Here is a 25077-nt window from a genome sequence, read left to right as displayed (position 1 = left end):
ACCTTATGCTCTTGGCTGAGTTTGACATCCAACAAATATCCGGGTAATTGAAGTCCCCCATTACTACTATCTCCCTTCCTTTTGCATGCTTGGCCATCTGTTCCAGGAAGGCATCATCTATGTCCTCTGTTTGGCTTGGGGATCTATAGTAAACTCCCACAATGAGGTCTCTGTTATTCTTCTCTCCCTTAATTTTGACCCAAATGCTCTCACTTTGGCTTTGAGGTTCTAAATCTTGGATCTCTTCACAGGTATACACATCCCTGACATATAACGCCACTCCTCCTCCTTTCTTGTCTGGTCTGTTTCTCTGAAATAGATTGTATCCCTCCATTATTACATTCCAATCGTGGGACTTATCCCACCAGGTTTCAGTGATGCCTATTATGTCATATTTAGTTTGCTGTACCAAGAGCTCAAGCACATCTTGTTTATTTCCCATGCTTTGCGCATTAGTGTACAGACATTGAAGTCCATTAATCATTCCCCCGTGTCTCTTATTTAAGGATTTTTTCCTCCTACCACTAGTTCTGCGTGCTGTTTGCTCCATTTGGTCTATGACATTTGGATGATCATCTTCATCAATTGATAGACTCCTACCTTCAGGAGCACTGTCTCCCTCCCCCACAGGATTGACCAGGGGCATCTCGTGATCGGCCAGTAGATCGTGATCGACCTGTTGGACAGCCCTGGAATATACGATAATAACCAAACCATCTTATGTGACTTCACAACACTGAAATGCGGAGAGTGTATCTAAATATCACATCAATGTATTCTGAATTGTCTATGTCCTCTGAAACAACCAGAGGGTCCCAAGCTCCCCCCAATGTATTCTGGAACACCCTGTTTTCCCCCCAAAGAACACTTGTTTCCCCCCAAAGGAGTATTTGCCTAAGAGAAATAATGCATGCCACACAAGACTTTTGACTATATGTGCAGCAGAATGTGTTGGTGGGAGTGGAATGCACCAATACAGGGTGAAAATGAGAGGCACTTAAAAAAAAATGTTCCCTCATTTTAAAAGCAAGCTAACTTTCCTGCAAGTAAAGCACCCAGCATATCAGGGGGAAAATGTCTTTCCTCTCCGACTTCCTGCTATGGGGGCATCCTATTGTATGTGAAGAGGGAAGTCAGACAATAATAATATGAAGCACAAACACTGTTTCATTATTATTATTATTTTAAAGAGGAGCATTCATAAATGTCATCCCCTTCCTGCAGTCTGAAGTGGTACAGCCCATTCTGCCACCTTAACACCCAAATCACGCCATTCCTACCTTATTCTTCTTCACATGGCAACCAGGCCCTGTTTAGAATTTGTTCTGCAATATACTGTCATTGTGACTGCTGCCATTTCATCCTTCCGCCTTCCTGATGCTGCCTGTTTGTTTAGCCACCTGAGGTCGCTGTGGGACCATAATATCTCAGAAAACACATCCTTTACAAGAAACAGAAAAAGAAACAAGATAAGCAAGCACCTTGCTAGTGGAGGAAGGAGCAATAGCAACATAATCTTTACCTCAGTTTATAAAAAAAAGAGGACTAACTGACGGTTGTAATTTTGATGGAGATTTACCTGTAGGCAATGCAGCAATCAAACTCACACTGTTAAGGGGAGGTTGATTGAGTTAATGAATACAATATAATTGTTCGTTACTACAAACTGAGGATGGATTTTCACGTGTACATGTTTGGTGGTGGTGGTGGGGAGAATTGAATTAGGAACATATACATTAGATGCGCGCACACACAAGCAACTAAAATTGAACATATTCTCTCCCTTCACCTCAATCTAACTATATTTTTCAATTCTGTGTTCTATAGAAACACCCTTAGGTCTCATTTGCCCAAACAAGAAACTGTTTTAAACCCAATCTGAACAGAAGCTGCTGCTACATGAGGCAGTCAGTTCACATGTAGCTTTTTTTTGGGGGGGGGAGTTGTGGTTAAATAAAATTATCCCGGCAGCAGGGAGAAAATGATGGTGTTGATAAAGATTATACCCCACTCTTCTACCTTCGTATTCAGACCACTTAAACATGTTTAAGGAGACTTTCCCTGATGTGTAAGCCAGACGTTTTATGGAATATTAATTGCAGAATGGTAGAATTAGCTTCAATGTCTAGAAGTTCAGTAACTTCTACGGTGATGAAGCAGTTTATATATATGAAAGAATAAAATTAATAACAAAATGTTAAAAGTGCCATTCTGCAGTGCAATTAACAGGAGTCCTATAGAATCAAAGGCGTCAGTTCAAACCACAAAAGACAACTGAGATGAAGAGAAAAGCCAGTACTGGCCCAAGACATTCTGCTGGCTAGTGCAGAACCCAAATGCCAGTCAGCCCCTTTGCCTGTAGCAAAGCCCAAATGGTTCCCCTCTGCACCGTCAGAACCAAGGCCTTAATAAATTCTTGGTGTATCAGACACCAGTTCCAGCCTTCATCTATCCCCCTGCCTCCATAATCTGTGTCAGGGTTAGCCCTGACTAAAACTAAAGCAACAGCAGTATTTAAACAATGAAACATTAACAGGCATTCTGTTTGGAAGGTATTCCACAGATATGGCACAACCACTGAGAAGGCCCTGCAGCCTTCTCAGTAGCATAGTGGGCAATGCCTCTGAGGCCAGGTTCAAGGTCTAGGCAGGTCTAAAGAAGCAAATGATTCTTAAGGTAACCTGGTCACAGAACATTGGGGGCCACTGGAAAGGCCAGTACTGTACTAGTACTTAGATTCAGCCAGAAACATAGCAGTTAATGAATAATTATATACACATTAGGATAATAATGTTATTTATATATCTATATAATAATGTATGGAAATGTAACTGGTTATATTTAGTGCATCTTACTATATCTTTCTTTCTTAATGTATTTTTTACACTTTTTTCTCCCTTCTTTTTCATCACTTTATTTTCTATAACTGAAATTATTTTAATAAAATATTAATGAAAGATACATACATTTCTAATCTCGAATTAGAGATTAAGTATTTTAAGTATTTCTCTAGGAAATGGATGGGAAGTACAGTCAAGAACTGGGTTACGAGCTTCACTGAACTCCCTTCCTACAATAAAAAGAACTCAATTTAATTTTTATTAGATGGTTAAAAGCATGCATGAGAGGAGTGGGGTTTCTCAAGTAACACCTCATCTCTCGCATGATATCTCCAGGGAGCCTCCCCTTGCGCCTACTCAGGTGTCTTTCAGGTGAAGGAAACACCTTTTAAAATTTTTTCTAGGCTTTAAAATTATTTATTTTGGGCTATTTATAAAAGAGAGTCTTAAGGTTTTTAGGCTGCATAGTCTTTAGTTTTAGTGCCTTTTTGGTTTTTTAAATAGTTTTTATTGACATATGGAATTACAGTGGTACCTCTGGATGCGAACGGGATCCGTTCTGGAGCCCCGTTCACATCCTGAAGCAAACGCAACCCGCGAATGCACGGGTTGTGACTCGCCGCTTCTGCGCATGCATGTGACGTCATTTTGACGTCATGCACGAGCGGCAAAACCCAGAAGTAACGCGTTCCGTTACTTCCGTGTCGCCGCGGAGCACAACCCAAAAACGCTCAACCCGAAGTTGCTTCAACCCGAGGTATGACTGTACTGAATGGCAGAGTATAACTCCTTAAAATAAATAAACTTTGGCAATTATAATTGGTGCACCATTCACAGTACTATCACTTACCATTTACATCCAAAGGGACGCGGCTTCTTAACTTCCCGCGTGAGAAGTGATGAAGTTAAATGAGTTGCAGATCTGCAACAAAACTAGAATACGTGCTTAATCAAAAGGCAGAGATGGTGACCTAAGTCTTTACCTTTCACAACGGATGGGGCCATCTAATGCAACAAAAACGAGTTAAAATCCCAGCCTAAACAAAGAAGATACAGGCACAATGGAAGGGTGATGGAGGGCAAATCAAGCATAAGAAATCTCTCAGTTCTTCTACTTTAATGTTTGCGTGAGCTGTAGATGAAACATGAGAATGAAATCAAACACAAATCTGCCCTGGTTTAGCTAATTAACTACAGAAAAGAATGAACTTTCTTCATTACTGCATTTGTTATTAAAGATAAATGTTGGAAGTACTGCTAATCTGGGTCACATAATTTAATCAGTATGCAAGCCTTAAGCAGGCATTCTTTGATATCCTCGTGCCTCACTGTTGCTTATTCTCCATAGCCAAAACAGCAAAGAGACTTGTGGCACCTTAAAGCCTGACAGATTCATTATGGCATCAGCTTTTGAGGACGAGCTTGTCATTTATTGGAGCCTTGGCCTAGCTGGACTCAGCCTGGGAACTTCCTCACCTCAGGTGTCAGAGCTCAGTTCTCAAGAGTGCAAAGTAGGATGTCAACATGATTTTGTTGATCTCTGCTTTGCGTGGCTGAGGGGAGAGCTCACCTTTAAGCCAGAGCTGAAATGAATATGCTTCCAAAATTCTCCTTTGCTGATGCTGACGTTTGCTAAACAGTGTCTGAATATTTGGTACTTGTATTTAATACCCAACGATATTCTGTGTCAATGGTTGACATTTGACAGTATTTGAGAGTTGACGTGCAGTCTGGTATTTAACTATGCTGGTACCTGATACCACTGATAAATCACCAAAGTTTTCAAACTTTCTTCCTTAACAGATCCTATTTCAATGAACTTGTCTGTCAAAGAACTGCTGCACATCTGTCATAGGTCATGTCTGAACAGGGCCAGCTGGAGGCAAAGGACAAGATGATGCCTTTCTGGTTCCATATATAGAAGCTGATTGGAATGATGGTTGACTCTTACTTCAACGCTGGAGATTGGATAGCTGACTTCAACACACCTGAAGGCAGCAGGCTAGCTTAGAGAAATGATTGCACAGGTGTGACACCTGCTGAAGTAAGTGGACTGTGTTGGCTGCATTTCTACCTACTTTCTTGGTATGGGACCTTTCTCAACAGCATTGACTGTGACATGTTGGGAGAAGGCAACTAAGCAAGACAGATACAACCAGCCAAGGCCAGCAACGAGTAGGAATCACATTCCTCAGGAGGAAGGGAAAACTGAGCGGCACAGGAGGAATGTTGGGGTGGATGCTTGCAGCATTGTCTGCCTGTGGTGGCTGTATCTCTCTGCTTAATGGTAGGGCCCTACCCGAGTCTGAATGGCAGACTTTGGTACATGTTCCTCAGTTCACTGTTGAGCCTCACCATTGCACACTGTAAAACAAGAGTGTGCTTTAGAACACACCCAGCCTTCCCTTGCGCCGGTGCATTATAGGAACTTTTTTAAAAATGTGAAAGCATTTAGGCAATAACCACTGAAAGTCTCCCTTTGTGGAGTGCTTCTCTAGAGATTTCTGTGTGGCACCTTGGTTGCTGAATTTTAGATGCCAAGCTAAGATCTTCTAATTTGCCTGAGGGTTTTAATGAACGTTTTCATTAAAATTTGAAAACCGTTTGCTAGCTATAGGACACATTGACAATTGGCAGCTCATGAAGTTTCATAGTTGAAGCCTATCAAAACATCATGATGTGCTAATCCTCTATCCACTTAACTGGGGTTACACCCCCGTTGAATGAAAATAGAGTTACTTCTGAGTAGACTTGTAAAGGATTGCGGCCACAGATATTAAAATCCAAATGCTGAGGTGAGCATACCACATGGATAATGTAGAGTTGAATTATGAATTTGGAAGTGTTAATTCAAAACCTAAATTGGAAAAATAGGAAAAATAATCTGAATTTTTAATGTTTGCGAATATATGGTAAGAATACACTGTATTATTGAATTTATCCCTGTCTTTTGGAATGGGATACAAATCACAGTGAAGCTAAACAGCGACCCAACCTTTCTAGTGCAATTTCCAGATGGAATCTGTCTATTTCAAAGGTTGTTACACACTCCTGAGTCAATGATATTTCAATGCATTATTTATTTATAAATAGACTTGTATACAGTAATTTCACAAAACATATCAAAACAGTTTGTAACAATTGTACATACAATAAAAATACATAAATACTATAAAAAACACACAGATCACCAGCTACAGTATTATGAAAAAAAATAGCTTGGATAGCTCAGTTGATAGAACATGAGAGTCTTAATCTCAGGGTTGTGGGTTCAAGCTGCATGCTGAGCAAAATGATTCCTGCATTGCAGGGGGTTGGACTAGATGACCCTCATAGTCCCTTCCCACTCTACAATTCTATGAAAAGTGTTTTCAGCAAACATTTAGAAGCCTGCTGAATCTCTGTTGGAAGAGCATTCTACAGGACAGGGCCAATGACACTGAAGGCTTGGTTTCTGGTTGACATCAGGTGGCTGGCTTGGAAGACAACCAGCAATATTCTCACAGACAATCTCAAGTGATTGAGCTGGGATATAAGGGCTCAGGTGGTCCCTACGGATACATGAAATCTCTTACAGGTTTCAGTGCTGAAACTTCATCGAGCACAAAATGATGTTAGTCTCAGAAGCTATTGCATGAGTGCCAGGGAACCAGAAAGGATGTAATCTACGCTGCAAATATATATAGATTTTATTCCAATTAAGCCCTGGGAATAGTATTTTGATAAGGGAATTCTGACAGAATTCTTCATCTCCACATCTGCAATTCCTAGTGTCTATAGGGGACTCTTCCAGATGAGACTTCTGTTGTGCTTTTGCCCTGCCTTATTCACTGAATAATAATAATAATAATAATAATAATAATAATAATAATAATAATTTATTATTTGTACCCCGCCCATCTGGCTGGGTTTCCCCAGCCACTCTGGGCGGCTTCCATAGAAACCAAAGATACAGTAAAATATCACAGATTAAAAACTTCCCTGAACAGGGCTGCCTTAAGATGTCTTCTGAATGTCAGGTCTTCTGAATTCATCGCCTTGACATCTGATGGGAGGGCGTTCCACAGGGCGGGCGCCACTACCGAGAAGGCCCTCTGCCTGGTTCCCTGTAGCTTTGCTTCTTGCAATGAGGGAACCGCCAGAAGGCCCTCGGCGCTGGACCTCAGCGTCCGGGCAGAACGATAGGGGTGGAGACACTCCTTCAGGTATACTGGGCCGAGGCCGTTTAGGGTTTTGAAGGTCAACACCAGCACTTTGAATTGTGCTCGGAAACGTACAGGGAGCCAATGTAGGTCTTTCAAGACCGGTGTTATGTGGTCTCGGCGGCCACCCCCAGTCACCAGTCTAGCTGCCGCATTCTGGATTAGTTGTAGTTTCCGAGTCACCGTCAAAGGTAGCCCCACGTAGAGCGCATTGCAATAGTCCAAGCGGGAGATAACTAGAGCATGCACCACTCTGGAGAGACAGTCCGCGGGCAGGTAGGGTCTCAGCCTGCGTACCAGGTGGAGTTGGTAGACAGCTGCCCTGGATACAGAACTGACCTGCGCCTCCATGGACAGCTGTGAGTCCAAAATGACTCCCAGGCTGCGCACCTGGTCCTTCAGGGGCACAGTTACCCTATTCAGGACCAGGGAGTCCTCCACACGAGCCCGCCCCCTGTCTCCCAAAAACAGTTCTTCTGTCTTGTCAGGATTCAACTTCAATCCATTAGCCGCCATCCATCCTCCAACCGCCTCTAGGCACTCACACAGGACCTTCACTGCCTTCACTGGTTCTGATTTAAAAGAGAGGTAGAGATGGGTATCATCTGCATATTGATGGACACCCAGTCCAAACCCCCTGATGATCTCTCCTAGCAGCTTCATATAGATGTTAAAAAGCATGGGGGAGAGGACAGAACCTGAGGCACCCCACAAGTGAGGGCCCAGGGGTCTGAACACTCATCCCCCACCACCACCACTTTCTGAACACGGCCCAGGAGGAAGGAGCGAAACCACTGTATAACAGTGCCCCCAGCTCCCAGCCCCTCTAGATGGTCCAGAAGGATGTTATGGTCGATTGTATCAAAGGCCGCTGAGAGATCCAGCAGAACCAGGAAACAACTCTCACCTTTGTCCCTAGCCCACCGGAGAACATCAACCAGTGCGACCAAGGCAGTTTCAGTCCCATGATGAGGCCTGAATCCCGACTGGAAGGGATCCAAATGGTCCGCTTCTTCCAGGCGTGCCTGGAGTTGTTCAGCAACCACGCGCTCAATCACCTTGCCCAAGAATGGAAGATTTGAGACTGGGCAATAGTTGGCCATACAGGCCGGGTCTAAAGATGGTTTTTTAAGAAGTGGTTTAACGACCGCCTCTTTCAGCGGATCTGGGAATGTTCCCTCACTGAGGGAAGCATTCACCACCCCGCAGAGCCCATCGCCCAGCCCTTCCTGGCTTGCTTTTATTAGCCAGGATGGGCAAGGATCAAGGAGACAGGTGGTTGGTTTCACGCGTCCAAGCAGCCTGTCCACATCCTCGGGGGTAACGGATTGAAATTGATTCCATGCAACTTGACCAGACAGGGCTCTAGCACTCTCCCGCCCCAGCCCTGCTCCCACGGTGGCGTCTAGCTCCTTCCGAATATGAGTGATTTTATCTGCAAAAAACTTTGCAAAATCGTTGCAGGAGATCTTGGGGTCTTAACAAGGCCCCGGTGGTAAAGGTGGTTCCGTTAAATTGCGAACCACCTGAAAGAGTCTCCGGCTACTATTTTCTGCAGATGCAATAGAGGCGGTGAAGAAAGTCTTCTTCGCCGTCGCTATCGCCACTTGGTAGGCTCGACGTTGAGCTCTAACCTGTGTCCGGTCAGATTCGGAGTGAGTTTTCTGCCACCGATGCTCTAGCCGTCTCAGCGATTGTTTCATCGCCCTCAGCTCCAAAGAAAACCACGGGGCTGTCCGGGCTCCATGCAATCGGAGAGGGCGCTTCGGAGCCAGACAGTCGATAGCCCTGGTTAACTCCTCATTCCAGCGGGCCACCAGGGAATCAGCTGAAAGGCCATCAACATGGGATAAAGCATCCCCTACCACTCTCTGGAAACCATTTGGATTTTTCAGAGAGTCCAATTCTTTAAAAACCCCTGTTCTGAAAGCAAGCTGCCACTGTTTAAACAGAGGCTGTCATTGTCTGTCATGTCACAAGGTGTTTGTATTTTTTTTTAAAGAAATACAAAACTGGTGTTAGGGTTTGGTGGCGTGAAGCAGAGCTAGGGGGAGCCAGTGCACCCATTTGCCCCACCTTGACTACAGGGCTGGTTCCCCATCCTTGCACTAGACCAAGAAATTATGGGGCGGTTGGCCCAAAATAAGGATGTGACCCACACAATTCAATACGACTGTGCAACACACCACTTTTGAGATTATGTCACTGGAGTGCAGGAAGCACCTCTATGGACACGCCAAAAATTCCCTTGCTGTAATACAGGGATAACAATGCTGTCACCTCTGCATAGTTCTCTTGAGATTCAAGGGTGAAAAATTATGGATAAGTAACATCTGACATCACCTTGCCAACAAAGATCCTTATAGTTAAAGCTATGGTTTTCCCAGTAGTGATGTATGGAAGTGAGAGCTGGATCATAAAGAAGGCTGATCGCCGAAGAATTGATGCTTTTGAATTATGGTGCTGGGGGAGACTCTGGAGAGTCCCATGGACTGCAAGAAGATCAAGCCTATCCATTCTTAAGGAAATCAGCCCTGAGTGCTCACTGGAAGGACAGATCCTGAAGAAGAAGAAGAAGAGTTTGGATTTGATATCCCGCCTTTCACTCCCTTTAAGGAGTCTCAAAGCGGCTAACATTCTCCTTTCCCTTCTTCCCCCACAACAAACACTCTGTGAGGTGAGTGGGGCTGAGAGACTTCAAAGAAGTGTGACTAGCCAAAGGTCACCCAGCAGCTGCATGTGGAGGAGCGGAGACGCGAACTCGGTTCCCCAGATTACGAGACTACCACTCTTAACCACTACACCACACTGGCTCTATTGAAGCTGAGGCTCCAATACTTTGGCCACCTCACGAGAAGAGAAGACTCCCTGGAAAAGACCCTGATGTTGGGAAAAATTGAGGGCACAAGGAGAAGGGGACGACAGAGGACGAGATGGTTGGACAGTGTTCTCAAAGCTACCAGCATGAGTTTGACCAAACTGCGGGAGGCAGTGGAAGACAGGAGTTCCTGGCGTGCTCTGGTCCATGGGGTCACGAAGAGTCCGACACGACTAAACGACTACAACACAGCAACACAACATCTGATGACTATCCTGTTACAACCATCACATTGAGGCATGCCAGGTGATCAGCATAACATAACCCAAGAAGCACATGTGGACCCCCAGCAATGGCAAATTGTGTTTCATACCTTCCTTGCTCATCCCCCCTGCTTTTTATACAGAAATGTATCTAAAAAGCGAGTTTCTTTTTCCATATTAAGATCACAACACAGGCCGTTCCTTTGAGCAAAACGCTTGCTAAAAACATTTTTGGTTTATGCAGAGGCACAAAGTGGTATTACCTGTGGGGTTGAGGGCTAAGAGGGCCTCCAGGCAAAAAATAAAATAAAATAAAAAAATAAATACTCCATGTGTTGAGGAGAAAATGCAGTTACCCAAGTCAAGTTTATGTTTTTTAACCTATTTTTCTTGAGATAACTTTGTCAGATTGTCAAACAAACTCTCCAATGGGATTTGAGCCGCAGCCACATTAAACTAGAATCGAATCTTGTTATGCTGGCCTCAGCTAGCAGATAGTCCCTCTGAGCAAAACTGCTCTGTATTAGCCTGCCTCCTGTTTCTTCAACCCAAACTGTGAATGTATAATCATATTTCTTTTTGGAAAATGACTTGTTTTTCTTCATTACAGAAGCAGGATTGATTTTCCTGCCGAGTGTTACACTTGTAGAAGCAGGTCATAATCAGATTCAAGCACAATGTTCCTTGGCTAGTAAATCCCCACAATTAAAACTGTAACTGATTCACAGGCCGATCAGGCTGGGATTTTAATATGACTCAACACCGGTGGGCGGGAGTGTGGACAAACACCATCAGATTCATGAGCCTAATCTTCAGGTGGTATACATGACAGTCAATACCACTTATGTGGATTTACACCAAAGTAGAAGCCTGCAGCCAGAGAATCGGCTGGTTAGGTCAAATCAATACGAGGCATTCAGCACCTACTGACACTTTTTGGCCCTTGTCCCCACAGAATTGTTAAGAGAAGCTTCAGTTGACAGAACTCCCTTGTTCAGGTCTAGGATCAAGACCTACCAATGCTGTTTCCTTTGCTCTGTGACCCATCCCCCAAACCTTCATTGCCTATTCATTTCATTTCTGTCAATAAAGCTTATCCCTTCTTACTTTGAGCCTTACGTGAACTTCATAGCCGCCAACATTTCTCCGATGAAAATAGGAACTTCTCATTCTATAATGATAATTTTACTATTTATATCTCACACCACCAGATTTCCCCACCAGATTTGCTCTTCCGCATCTTCTTGCCCAAAAGGCCTCTCAAGACCACCATTCATTTTGGACAGTGGCCCAACCTGATGCCTTTGGGAAGCTCAGAAGCATACCTTGCAACATTTCTCTGATGAAAATAGGGACATCCATACCCTCCAGCATTTCTCTGATGAAAATAGAGACGTCCTAAGAAAAAGTGGGGATGTGGGTGGCGCTGTGGTCTAAACCACTGAGCCTCTTGGGCTTGCCAATCAGAAGGTCAGCAGTTCGAATCCCCATGTTGGGGTGAGCTCCCGTTGCTCGGTCCCAGCTCCTGCCAACCTAGCAGTCTCAAAGCCCATCAAAATGCAAGTAGATAAACAGGTACCGCTCCAGCGGGAAGGTAAACGGAGTTTCCATGCGCTGCTCTGGTTTCACCAGAAGCGGCTTAGTCATGCTGGCCACATGACCCAGAAAAATTGTCTGCAGACAAACGTCTGCTCCCTTGGCCAGTAAAATGAGATGAACGCCACAACCCCAGAGTTGTTCGCGACTGGACTTAACTGTCAGGGGTCCTTTACCTTTTTAAGGAAAGGTGTGACATTCGAGGATGAAATCATAAGCTGGGACGGCTTCTATAAATATGGGATTGTTCCTGGAAAATAGGGACGCTTGGAGGGCCACAATAGTATTCTCTCATTTTGATAGTTTCCCTGTCTCATTTGCCTCTTGCCTGAAACCTTAGTCTCCCAACCTTCCTGCAATTTCCTTTTTATCAATATACAGTTTGTCCTGCACTCTTTCTTTAGGTCGCTTGCCTTCGAATTCCATTCTCCCTTACATTCCTTATGTCCTTTGACCACTTCCTTGTCCCCACAAGCTTGCTTCTTGTGGTGCTTTACTTGCAACTCAACTGAGAACTTTCCCTCCCATCACAGAAGTTGACCCTCAAATGGCTTAGCATCCCTGAGAACAGAACATTCTGTGCCACCGTGTGCCACCTCAGCGAATCATCGTCATAGGATTTGTGCCACAAGCCCCAATATAGACTGTGCTTGTCATGATACTTTATATTGTCACTTAAATGGATTTACTAGACATTTATCCCAGCGTGAATGAATCAGAATTTGATAGATCTGGTGTCAAAAATGACATTTATTCTCCCTCATCAGTTCAATAAAAATGTAGCACAAGTCTAAATATTTATTGCAGCATTACAAACCTCATATTTTATTCCCCAAAATATGATTCACTTGGCTTGTTGTTGTTGCCAGCTGAATGAAAGTTTTGTGTCGTTTTGTGTCTCTGATGTGCCCACATCATTGAAAAGGTTGGGTATCTCACCTATTTGTTCATAGTCACAGTTCATTAGAAGCAGACTTCATTTCAATTGGAAGACTAGACCGCTCACGTGTGAGACTGGTGGCCTTGGGAAGATCAGTTCTGGCTGAAGAGTCGTTTTAGTAGGATAAAGATAAACAGAGAGCAGGCAATATTGGCAACCCACAGGGTCACTCTATTACTGTATCAGGTTCCAGGACAAAATTCCACCCATAGGCAGATGAAAGCAGAGTTCAGATTTCTCTTTGCCATCATCTAAAGAAACAGAGTAAGAAAACATGCAAGCATCTGTAGCAAGAAGTTTTTACATTAATCCGCACCCCCAAAACACACACATACAGGGTGGAACAATATCCATTTGAACTAATAGTCCTGTCTCTTTTCGTCTGCTTGACAAACTTACTCTGATAGGCATCATGTGCGAATTGCCCAATATTTCCCCCTTAACCTGTGGAGCACTTTGCCAAAGAAAAATGCAGAAGGAGCCAAGCTAAGACATGAGAGCGTTTTCACTCTCGGTTGCCATTACAGTAGTGCAGTGATTCTTCCCGGTAGTCTGCAAATGCTCTTCTTAGCCTCAGTAAAATGCATGTCAATTTCATTTATCCTAGTTTAACTTTTCCTTGTAATAATTCTGATGGAAGGCAATTGCAACTTGTCTCCCAGTTGCATAACACCTTGTTCTCTCACAGGTGATGCTGGCACTGTTGGCAGTGGATGCTTTCTGCCTCTCTGTCTTTCCCCTTCCTTTGAAGGCTGCCTGATTCCAACTGAGAATAGAAAATGCTTGCAAGTACTGGACTTGCAAGCCCTATTCATGCTTTGCTCACGTGTCGAGATGGGGGAGACATTTGATCAGTTCACATTTAAAGGCAAAGGTACCTAGATTCACACATTCTGAAACCTGATCAGCCATCCTTTCAAATTCGCACTTCTCCGAATTCTGCAATGCAGTTCCCCAGCCAAGTAACGTGTAAAAACTGTTGGGATTCCATTCCACCCTTTGCTGCAGACATGGGATTGTTGCATGTCACATGTCTGTTTACATTCCAGCACAGATTGCTGGCGTAGGCGGAACTTCCGCTCTGTATAGCTGTTTTTTCTTGTTGTTTTTACTCTCTCTCTGAGAAGACGGCAAGGAGAGACGACATGTTTCTTTGTCCTGATTTATGTAAAATAAATGTGTAGTTTAGTATGTATCTACAGCCTCAAGCCTCTTCTGTTGTGCAGTATACACTGCTGAGTAAAGTGTGCTCAAGTCTGCAAGCTTGAGTCGTTGATGTACATCAGAGCAGAGGTCGATGAACCTTCATAGCGGCAAGGCTGAGAGGGAGACGTTGCAGCTGGGGCCGAGCCAGCTGGGCCTTTCAACCCCCTAGATGCCGACACAAACATGCATACACTAAGGGGAAGTGTGCATATAAATGCATACATTAGTGAAAATGGACATAGAAAAATGTGTTGTATTAAGGGAAATGGTGTTGCAAAACTGTGTTTATCAGGCACAATTGAATATAAAAATGAGGAGAAAAAAGGAGGAGGTGGGCTGCTAGAGGTGGCAGCCAGTCCAATGCAGTTAACCCAATGCCATGCTGAACTCACTGACATCTGAAATCGATAAAGCTGTGACCTAATATTAACCCATGTTAATGGCGTTTTCTAGTTTTTGGTTTTACTGTAATGTCATGATGGGGTGGATTCACAGCACCTGGGCACACAACCAGTTAGTGATCCTTAAGATGGCCTGTCCTTTTATCCCATGACTTTGAAAGTTACAGCTTAAATCATATCACCTGCATCCACATGTTTACTAACATGCTTGCAGAACTCTAAAAGATTGTTGAGACCTGGCTTAGCTTTGGAGAAGTCATGCTGATTTTTCTTTATGCTGATTTTTCTTTAGCAAGTCTAGCTCTTCTATATGCATATTTAATAATGTTTTCCAATTTACCTGGAACGTAATTGCATTTTGGCTTATATTCCTGTGCCAATTCTTCCTACGTTTGTGAAATGAAACATTGAGGAGTAGAGTATTCCAGCAAGGAAAATGTTTCTTTTCTTCATCAAGTGAGTGAGTAATAAAGAGAGATGTCTTGGGGCAGAAATGTGAGTTTATCAACGAGTTAACATGCCTGCCATTTTCAACAAAGTATAGAGGGTATTCAGCATGCTTTTACCTCTTTTTGCTCCAGAACCAACCTATGTTTTTGCAGGTGGGCTATGCTCAGATTTTGCAGGATCCTTTAGTCACCAAACAATACTTCCATAAAGGCAATGCTAAACTTAAAACCTCCATTAGTGTTTCAATAGTGAGGAAGAAACAGAAACATTACAAGGCCATCAGGCCACTTTTTGTCCCTTTTCCAGCGACGACAGGAGATCTTAATTTTTAAAAAATGTTGATGGTATCAGAAGGCAGCATGTTAAGACACAGGAGGAAATTGAATGAATGAAAGGGAAATAGCAAATTAGGGTGAAATGGGCTCCCCCCCATTGTGCTTACTTGCTAGAACAATTGGGTAACTCAAAAGTGGCGTGCAGTTTGGAAGAACCGTCCCTACCACGGTTTGCTTTAAGTAGATTTGACTGTGTCTCATTTAAACTGGATGCGTCGCCCTATTGACATGAAAGTTTTGAAGACACACCATCCTAATTGTTGCTCCTCTCCAGGAGCTGGGAAACGGCAGCCGATTCCGTCTGACATGCTTTTGCATTTCTCATTGTTATCTCAACTCTCCACCAACTGATCGCCACAGCAAGTCAACCTGCAAATAAGCACCCCTGTGCAATTTAATGAGGCCCTTATCTTTGGTTAACGTAGGAGGGGACTCGCCGGGTTCCTGCTCATCTCTCCTTCTGTGGGGATGGCAGTAACTCTGACTAACCCTCCCATTAAGATCAAAGCGCTGCTGTCAAAGATGTCAGGTTGAGGGGGTGGCTATCCTCTGATGCCATTTACTGCATCTTTCTTTTGCTTGGCCAAGGTACAGTGCCTACTAGAATGATTATAGCAATTACTCAGCACTGTCTGTCACAGTCAATCAAATTTGTAGAGCCCAGATACAGAAATGACCTAGACCTGCCTTTTTAGCAAACATTATTATTGGTTGTCATCTCTGCCTTTATGTATGTGCTCAAGTTGAGAGTAATACTCAGAAAAACTTACTTCCTAGCAATTATTGTGGACTCTCCATCCCCATCTCTCAACTTGATTTTTCTCTTTTTTATCACACTTTATTGCCTAGCAGTAATTTTGCCCTTCCCCACCCAGTGTGAAACGCTTTATAATTTTGCAGCAACATTCTGAATCTATCTTCTCACATCCCTCTACCACCGAAAGGTGAACATACAGTACCTATAATTAAGGAAGCTTTAACAGAAGACAACGTCAATCAGTTTTTAAAAACGGTATCCAAATGCGAGAGAAATGCCACAACAACTCACACTTTGATCCAGTATGAACATTTTTGTTATTTCAGACGAATGATACTAGGCCCACCATTCTTCTATTCTGGGTGAAGCTCCTTCCTAAGGTCTGGATGAAAATAATAATAATGGCAGAAGTTATGGTAAAAAAGGTAAAGGTAAAGGACCCCTGGGTGGTTAAGTCCAGTCAAAGACGACTATGGGGTGTGATGCTCATCTCACTTTTCAGGCTGAGGTAGCCGGTGTTTGTCCACAGACAGCTTTCTGGGTCATGTGGTCAGCATAACTAAACCACTACTGGTGCACAGACGACTGTGACAGAAGCCAGAGTGCACGGAAACACTGTTTACCTTCCCGCCGCAATGGTACCTGTTTATCTACTTGCACTGGTGTGCTTTTGAACTGCTAGGTTGGCAGGAGCTGGCACAGAGCAATGAGAGCTCACTCTGTCGTGGTGATTCAAACTGCTGACCTTCTGATCAGCAAGCCCAAGAGGCTCAGTGGTTTAGACCACAGCGCCACCTGCTCCCTTTTGGCAGAAGTTATGACATATACTGCACACCTTAAAGATGGCATATATATGACACAAATGTTTATGGCACAATAACCATCTTTAAGGTGCCACATGATTCTTCATTGGTTTTGCTGCAACAGATTAACACTGCGACCCCTCTGGAAAGTGATTCTGTGTATGAGTATATATGCATGTGTGTGTGTACATGTGCGTGTGAGTGTATAATATGCATGAACAAAAAGTTTTTCACCTGCCCCACAAAGATGATGTGAGCCTCTTTGAGAAGGCTATTCCATACCTGGGATACCACTACTAAAAAGGTCCTCTCCTGCTGGTGTTGCTTCATTTGATGTGTGTGTGTGTGTGTGTGTGTGTGTGTGTGTGTTAACTTTCCTACATGCAGGGTTTCCGTAGCAAAAAGCATAGAGGAACATTTTTTTACTGGGCATTTGCAAGTGTTTATAAGTTAACAGCAAGACAGATAAAAAAATCAAAAAATCTAAGAGCTAAGTTTGGATTTTTCTATAAGATGACAAGCGGAGACCTCTGCCAAAATAAATACACCCTAAAATGCTCCGTAGAAATGAACCTGTCATCTCAATTTACCTGTTCCCATGATGCGGAGGACCTGAAGGGCGCTTGCCACAGGAAGTTTAATAGTTTTTAAAAGATGCTTATTTACTTGCTAGAGGCATTTTGTTAGATAAAGGCCTGTTTTGTTTTGCTTTCAAAGTAAAAGTAGATTTGTAGCTACCCAGTATGCAACAGATGAAGGGAATGTGGGGCTACGAGAATGTCTTTCAGACTGATTTAAATGTTTGCTTCAATCATTGGTGAATACTTCAGTGATTGGTGAATTTTCTAAAAGCTGAGGGTTGCAGCACCACAAATACGAATGCTGGCAACTCCATCACAAAACAAAACATTATTCCATTTAAACTTTACAAATTTAAGTGAACATCTCCACAATAGGTTTGTGTATATAGGAGCACTTCACTTCCCCTTTCAAAATGAAAACTATTGTAATGCAAGGTATCATTTTCATGTTAACTCCTCCCCTCCTGTTGTGTGTCGAGGTCCCCAAGCCACCCCTCAAATAACTCACAACACACACGTAATTTTTGTTTAAGGTTTTTGGCATAATTTTGGCCACTACTTTATTGAAATACATAAAATGTGAGTAGTTGTTTAGGCACTGGTTAATACTATCTGTCCCCCCGCCTGGGGACAGAACTGTCTTCCGGACACCAACGAAAGTCAGTAAGGGAAAACAATATTGGGGAGAAATGGAGTTGAGACATACCCTCACCTCTCCCCGCATGCTCGCCAGGGCTTGCCGGCCCTAGCCCCATTCCAGGGATTCGGACAAAAAGATGGCAAGCCCCTGGATTCCTTTAACAGAATTTCCCTTTCCGCAGCAACCTTGGAGGGGCAGGCCCAGCCAATCCTAACCCCTCCACCAACCAATTGATAACCAATGCCTAACCGCAACCATACAAGTTGTGACGATTTGCTACGCAGTAGGCAAAACCCAAATGGCCCAGCCAATCAACCAGATGGACAAAATTCCTACTAGGCCCCTGCCCCAATGGCAGACGACCCCATGACAGGCATAGCAAGGCAACCTAAAATTAGGGCAGGCAGGCGGGCGATCCGTTGCACGCAGCGAAAGAGACCGTCCAAGCTGCAAGCATAGGATTTAAAACCTCTGATCCCTCCCACCAAATTGCAACATAGAATTTACCCCAGCAACTCAGCCATCCAATCGTTGCCACAGGCTTCCATAGGAATCCTGCCTGGCAACAGAGGGGTGGCCAGGTAGACCCCCCCGCAACACGTGCTCTCCATGAGGGAGAACACGCTTTGTGGTCCTGACAAAAAAAAAAACTCTCCCTCCCAGCAGCTGCTAATTGCTTTGAAAGGAACAATCCATTGGGGAGGGTGAACATTATTTGCAGCCTGCATTTTCTCAAAGGAAACCTTCTGTAACGTGTGACCATGCATGCCAGTGGCAGATGAATCCTGAGGCAGCAAGTGGCTGGAGCAACAGATGTAGCTCTAAAACTTTTGACCAGTTGCCTACATTCCAGCTGCACAAAAGTTTTCTATAGCTTAAAACAAATACACAGAACAAGAGGGAGACAGCAGACAATACTTTGAAAATGGACTAAAACATGCACAACTAAATCAGAAACTCTATGAAAATGCCTGGGCATTTTTTAAAAAGTTATTGCTTGGTGCCTAAGTAACTGCAGTGTTGCCACTAGATGAATCTCTTTGGGAGTGGTCTTCCATAACTGGAATGCTACTCCTCAGAAAGTTTTGGTTCAGAGTCATCTCTGTCTTTTTCAAGCTGTCACTTCCCCCACTTATCCGCCTCACACGACATATTAGTAATGACTATCATGGACACCACTTTAAAAAACAAAACCCAGGTGGAATCTACACACACATTAAAAACACTGTAAATATGTTCACTTAATTTTGTTTTGTTTTGAAAAATACATTGAATTTTTCATAGCTCACTGTCGCCATCTGCTGTCACATTTGTATATTGCACTTTACAACACATTTAAAATGTTTTATTTGCAGCTGTGTAGATGAACCCCCCAAATCGAACACTGAATGCAACAGATTATTCAAGGCATTTGTTCTGCTTTTGTGATTGTCAAGAAGATGTGACTGTTGCTGTGAGATCTGTTGCTTCCCATAAGGTCAAGGCTTCAGAGTCATATTCTGAAGTGCAAGCAACATTATGGTATCAGTCAGCTGGGAGGGATTCTGGACTGGAGGTCTTTGTTTTGGTTGAATAGAGGCAATGACAATATCTTGGAATAATAATAATAATAATAATAATAAACAACTTAGCTTGGATCATTCTCCCCCAACCTGATGGACTCCAGATGTTTGTGACTCCAGCTCCCATTTTCCTTGTCATTGGCCATACTGGGTTGTGGCTGATGGGAGTTGTAGTCCAAAATAGCTTGAGGGCACCAGGTTGAGGAAATCTGGGGCTAGACAATGTTTAAAAAGGATTAGACAAATTCACAAGCTACAGGGACAAGAAGCTACAGTCAGAACTGGATATGGAACAACTGATTGGTTCAAAATTGGGAAAGGAGTATGACAAGGCTGTATATTATTTCCCTGTTTATTTAACTTATATGCAGAATTCATCATGCGAAAGCCTGGACTGGATGAATCCCAAACCTGAATTAAGATTTCTGGAAGAACATCAACAACCTCAGATATGCAAATGACACAACCTTGATGGCAGAAAGTGAGGAGGAATTAAAGAACCTTTTATTGAGGGTGAAAGAGGAGAGCGTAAAATATGGTCTGAAGCTCAACATCAAAATAACGAAGATCATGGCCACTGGTCCCATCACCTCCTGGCAAATAGAAGGGGAAGAAATGGAGGCAGTGAGAGATTTTACTTTCTTGGGCTCCATGATCACTGCAGATGGTGACAGCAGCCACAAAATTAAAAGACGCCTGCTTCTTGGGAGAAAAGCAATGACAAACCTAGATAGCATCTTAAAAAGAAGAGACATCACCTTGCCGACAAAGGTCCGTATAGTTAAAGCTATGGTTTTCCCAGTAGTGATGTATGGAAGTGAGAGCTGCACCGAAGAATTGATGCTTTTGAATTATGGTGCTGGAGGAGACTCTTGAGAGTCCCATGGATTGCAAGAAGATCAAACCTATCCATTCCGAAGGAAATCAGCCCTGAGTGCTCACTGGAAGGACAGATCCTGAAGCTTAGGCTCTAATACTTGGCCACCTCATGAGAAGACTCCCTGGAAAAGACCCTGCTGTTGGGAAAGATGGAGGGCACAAGGAGAAGGGGACGACAGAGGACGAGATGGTTGGACAGTGTTCTCGAAGCTACTAACATGAATTTGACCCAACTGTGGGAGGCAGCGGAAGACAGGAGTGCCTGGCATGCTCTGGTTCATGGGGTCATGAAGAGTCGGACACAACTAAATGACTAAACAACAACAACAACAACAGGCCTGTATTTGCTATTATAATATATCATTATCAACTCTTGGGCACAAACAGCTCAGAGAGTAGCTTGTTGCCTTCTTGTAATTTCCCTAAAGCAGGGATGAGAAGCTTTGTGGCCCTTCAGATATTGTTCGGCACAAACTTCCATCTGCTTCAGCCAACATGGTCAGTGTTAGGGGTGATTGGAGTGGTAGTCTAACAACACTTGGAGGGCTATAGGCTCCCTATCCCTGCCCTAGAAGCATCTGGTTATAGGCACAGTTGCAAACACAATGCTGAGTGGATGGACACGTGGTTTGGTCTTACAGGGCTTTTGGAGACACCATTGCTTCTGTTTCTCCTCTATGTTTTACTGTCACTTGACACACCCAGGATTTTGTGCTGGAGTGACCTCCCCCCCTCTAAACACAGGTCTAGGCTCAGCTTCCAAGTGAAACAGCATGGGTGAGCCAAATGACAGAAGGAGGCCTGCGCTGGGAAAAGCCATCCTAGCCAATATTCTCTCTTCTTTGCCACTCACAGCTCTTTCCCTCTCCTCCCCCAGGCTTCCAAGTGGAGTTGAGCATGAACCTCATCAGGGATGAATCAAGTGATAGCTTGGGAAGAGTGAAGTAAACACTGTTGTAGCCAATCTGTTTCCCCACCAAGCCATTTCTGCGTGTGGCTTATCCAGATCCGGACAACTGACCGTAAGTCTTCGATTCTCATATTGCCTGGATGAAAATCAGGCAGGTGAGAACTCTGTTTTCAGGAAGTCAAATTTTGTACCAGGTTCCAGATTTTGGACACATACACAAGAATGCACAGTGCATTCTCTCAGTGTCCCAAACATTGTCCTGGACATTCTCTGTGGATGCAACACTTTGTTAGTGGTATCTGCAGCAACTTAATGAGTACATGGTGACTGAGCTCAGCATGCAAGATGACTGATCTTTTTTTGGGGGGAGAAACTCTTAATTGTGCTTCCCTTAGGGCTACAGGACCTCAAACTAATCAAACTCATTTGATCGCTATTTGTTCATGAATGTATGCCTATAAATTTGTAGAGCAGGAAAATGAAGTACACTGCTTTAAAAGAGCCGTCCTTTTTTGTGCATGTTATGTTCCAGTAAATAAACAATCCAGAGTTAGCTTGTTTAGCTAGTCTTTTGTAGCTGGCTGTATGTTGTGTCACACTGATCTAGTGTTGTCCTCTTATTCTTTCTAAAGCTTTTGACATACTGCATTCAAGATCAGTTGGAATTAGTGGGAATTATACACCTCAACTTTTGATCACCAGGGACATCCTTTGTTTGGCTCTCTCACATGTACCAAATGCATGGTATCTTCTAATGGGAGCTTCACCCCTGCTACGACACTTGGAGAGATTAAAAAATGCACACGCATGCACACACTCTCATTCAATTCATGCAAGCACACATTTACGCTCACATGATTCTGGATCTCTAACTACAAGCACAGCAGAGCAGCAACACTTGGGTCTCTAACTGGAAGTGGCATTGTTTAAGCCTGGGGCACACAAATTAAAGCACCTACTAGCTGGTGTAATTTGCTTGGTCACAATATCAAGCCAATTCTTCCACCAGCTCTGTCGAAAGGAAGGAAATAACTTTTGAAAACAGCCTATATTTTAAAAGAACACAGCGAACAAAAACATTTCAAATCACTTATAGCAGTGGGGTATAAAACTGTTGGGTGCTTTATAACAAATTGCAATCAAGCAAGCGCATGTAATATACAAATACTACACATAGGGTATTTTTGATGTTTGAAAGCACAGAAGAGTAACGAAAGGGAGAAAATACATCTAACAGGACGACATAGCATATTGTGCTGGAGGTACTTAGAAAAGCAGTATTTTTTTTAAAAAAAGACGTCACATTGCATTAGGCGGGAGATATCTGTTGTTAACTATGCTAACCTTACATTCAGACACTGTGATCCAGTGTCTTTGTGGGCTGCCATACATCTAGACCTGAAGGGCTGGAACAGGAAGCCTGAAGTGAGGCTAGCAGAAGGTACCGCTTGTTAACTATAATAGTTTCAGTTCACACAGAAATGAAAAATGTATGTGTATTAATGAAGGTTTAAAACGAAAATGGCTATCTTTTCCAGCCCTTGCATGGAAATGCCAGGGATGGAACCTGGAAACTTTAGCTTGCAATGTACATGCACAACCACTGAGCTATGATTCCCCACATCAGTTTTCTTCTTCTTAAAAGTTGGTGGTTTGTGGACACGCCATAAGCTCACATGGGGCTGTGGGAATAGGAAGGAGAACTGAGCAGGGTTGGCCCTACCCTTGTGAGGTGGGATGGGGTGAGGTCAGCCATGACATGAAGGCTAAAGCAGACTGCCTTGTGACTCCTCAGCTAGCTTACTATCCTCAGATGCAGTGAAAGATGCAGTGTTGATGTAAGATTAGATTTCCAGTCTGTACATGGAGCCAGGGTGGGGTGGGAGGAGCATCTTGTCCTTCACCTCAGGCAGCAAAATGTCTTGGACTGGTTATGGTCCTGCTGTAAAATGGCTGACTGATCTGCAGATTAAACTTTATTGAATTTTTCTTCCTGCCAGTCCTTGTGGTACGATTTATATTCATGGACCCCCCAAATCTGCACAGTTGCTGCCAGGTGAATGTCACATCACGCTGGTTGTCAACCACCGGTGAGTCCCCGCCCCCCCGCTAACGGTTCACTGAAGCAGAACCAATTTTATTTACAAAATCATTTATGAACCACCCTCTCGTAAAATATCAGGGTAGGGTGCAGCAATATAAATTGCTGGGGGGGGGGGAAATCATCTGAAGCATCACAAAACAATCGTCAAAATGACTGGCCGTTCAAGAAAGTTGTAAACAACTGCATGGGCCTTGTCAGCATAACAAAATCTCTGCTGGAAGAATATTCCGAAACATGGGACCACTGACACTAAATGCTCGGTTTCAGTGCTATTTTTCACCACGAACACCTTCCCTATTCTCTTATAATGTCAATGGCGCCCACCTGAGATGTGCCAGAACTGAGTTCCGGCGAGCTCCGGCTGAACAAAAGCCCAGCTTGGTTTCTAGTTGAGGCCAGTTGGGTTTCTGTAACATGGGGGGGAACTAACAGCCCTCTACCAAATGTTTTCCGTGATTGGGCTGGGATATCTGGAGGTCCTTAAGGTATCTTGGACCCAAGTTGCTCACAGCTTCATATATTAACATGGAAGCCTTTTCCCTGTGGCTTTATAACAGCTCTCCCACTTGTACACATACCTCAACAGAGCCCATATGTCTGTCACTGCCTGGGGAAAATGTCCTGGTCTGTATGAGGAGTTACTGCATACAAATGACTACCCACAAGGGACATGTGGTCTGGAAAGGAAGTCTCCCAATGGTTGTATGTATTGGTCTAAGAAGGAAACTTGCTATTTTTTTTGTTTTTAATAAAGGATTAAAGAAACATATAGGGGAAATACATATGGAATATGGCTCTTTTTCTTGTCAGTAAGGGACCCTGCAGGACAGATACCATGACACCTCAGTGTACATACACTAATGCTCAGGAGATTTTCTTAGCAGTGTGACCTCAGGAAAGTTTTCCTAAATGTACTATTTAACACACTGCGGGCAGAGGTGTCAGTCTCTGTAACTGTCAGAGGTGCTGGTCAGTTAATATCACACGAAGTCTGTTGTTAGAATGCATGCATTTTTCAGTGCCTCTCTGAGGTGGAAATGAAATCCTTGTGGAAAATTGGAACGTGTTATTGACGGCCACAGAAATATTGCATTAAGTATGGGGTGGGGGGTATCTTCCACCCTGAGACTTGTTATTCCTCTGCTGTGGAGATTTTGGCTCACTCTGGTGTACGTTAGCCTGACACAACATACGCCAGTGGAGTAAATGCAGCTTGTGGTTTGCTAATTCCAAATAGATTTTAATGACAGTATCTGCTTTCACCTATTATGGTGGCAAATCCTTGGGCTAAAGGCCTGTTTGATAATTTAAAAACGTGCCCCTCAAATCCCTGTCCAATTCACCTTACGTCTTAAAGCCACAAATTACAGCTTGGCATGATATTTAAGGCCGAAAGCTGGAGATGCTGATAAAGCCCTCCCACTGTAATCACCCACTCATTCCTCATAGCATCATGTATGGTTGAGTGGCATACAATATGTTTCACTGGCAACACTGAAAATGGAAATGTTAAGTATAAATCTTGGTGGAAGTTTCAGTAATTTTTAATATTTGTGCGTGTGGGTGGGTGGGTGCAGGCAGTGGTGTGCACATGTGAATGATATATTTGTCCTAGAGCAATACAAATTCATTCCCCCCCCCACATCTGTAATATCTGCAGTAAGCGAAATTAAAAATACATTTGTACTTGTACAGTTAAATGATCATATTTAATGAAATGTCGGAGATGAATCTTAGCAAATAGTCAGGAAATTATTTCAGAAAGAGCAGCATTTCATTACTGGCAGTCA

This window comes from Podarcis raffonei, chromosome 7 (assembly GCF_027172205.1).
Source record: "Podarcis raffonei isolate rPodRaf1 chromosome 7, rPodRaf1.pri, whole genome shotgun sequence".
NCBI lineage: Eukaryota > Metazoa > Chordata > Lepidosauria > Squamata > Lacertidae > Podarcis > Podarcis raffonei.
This window is presented reverse-complemented; position numbering follows the sequence as displayed.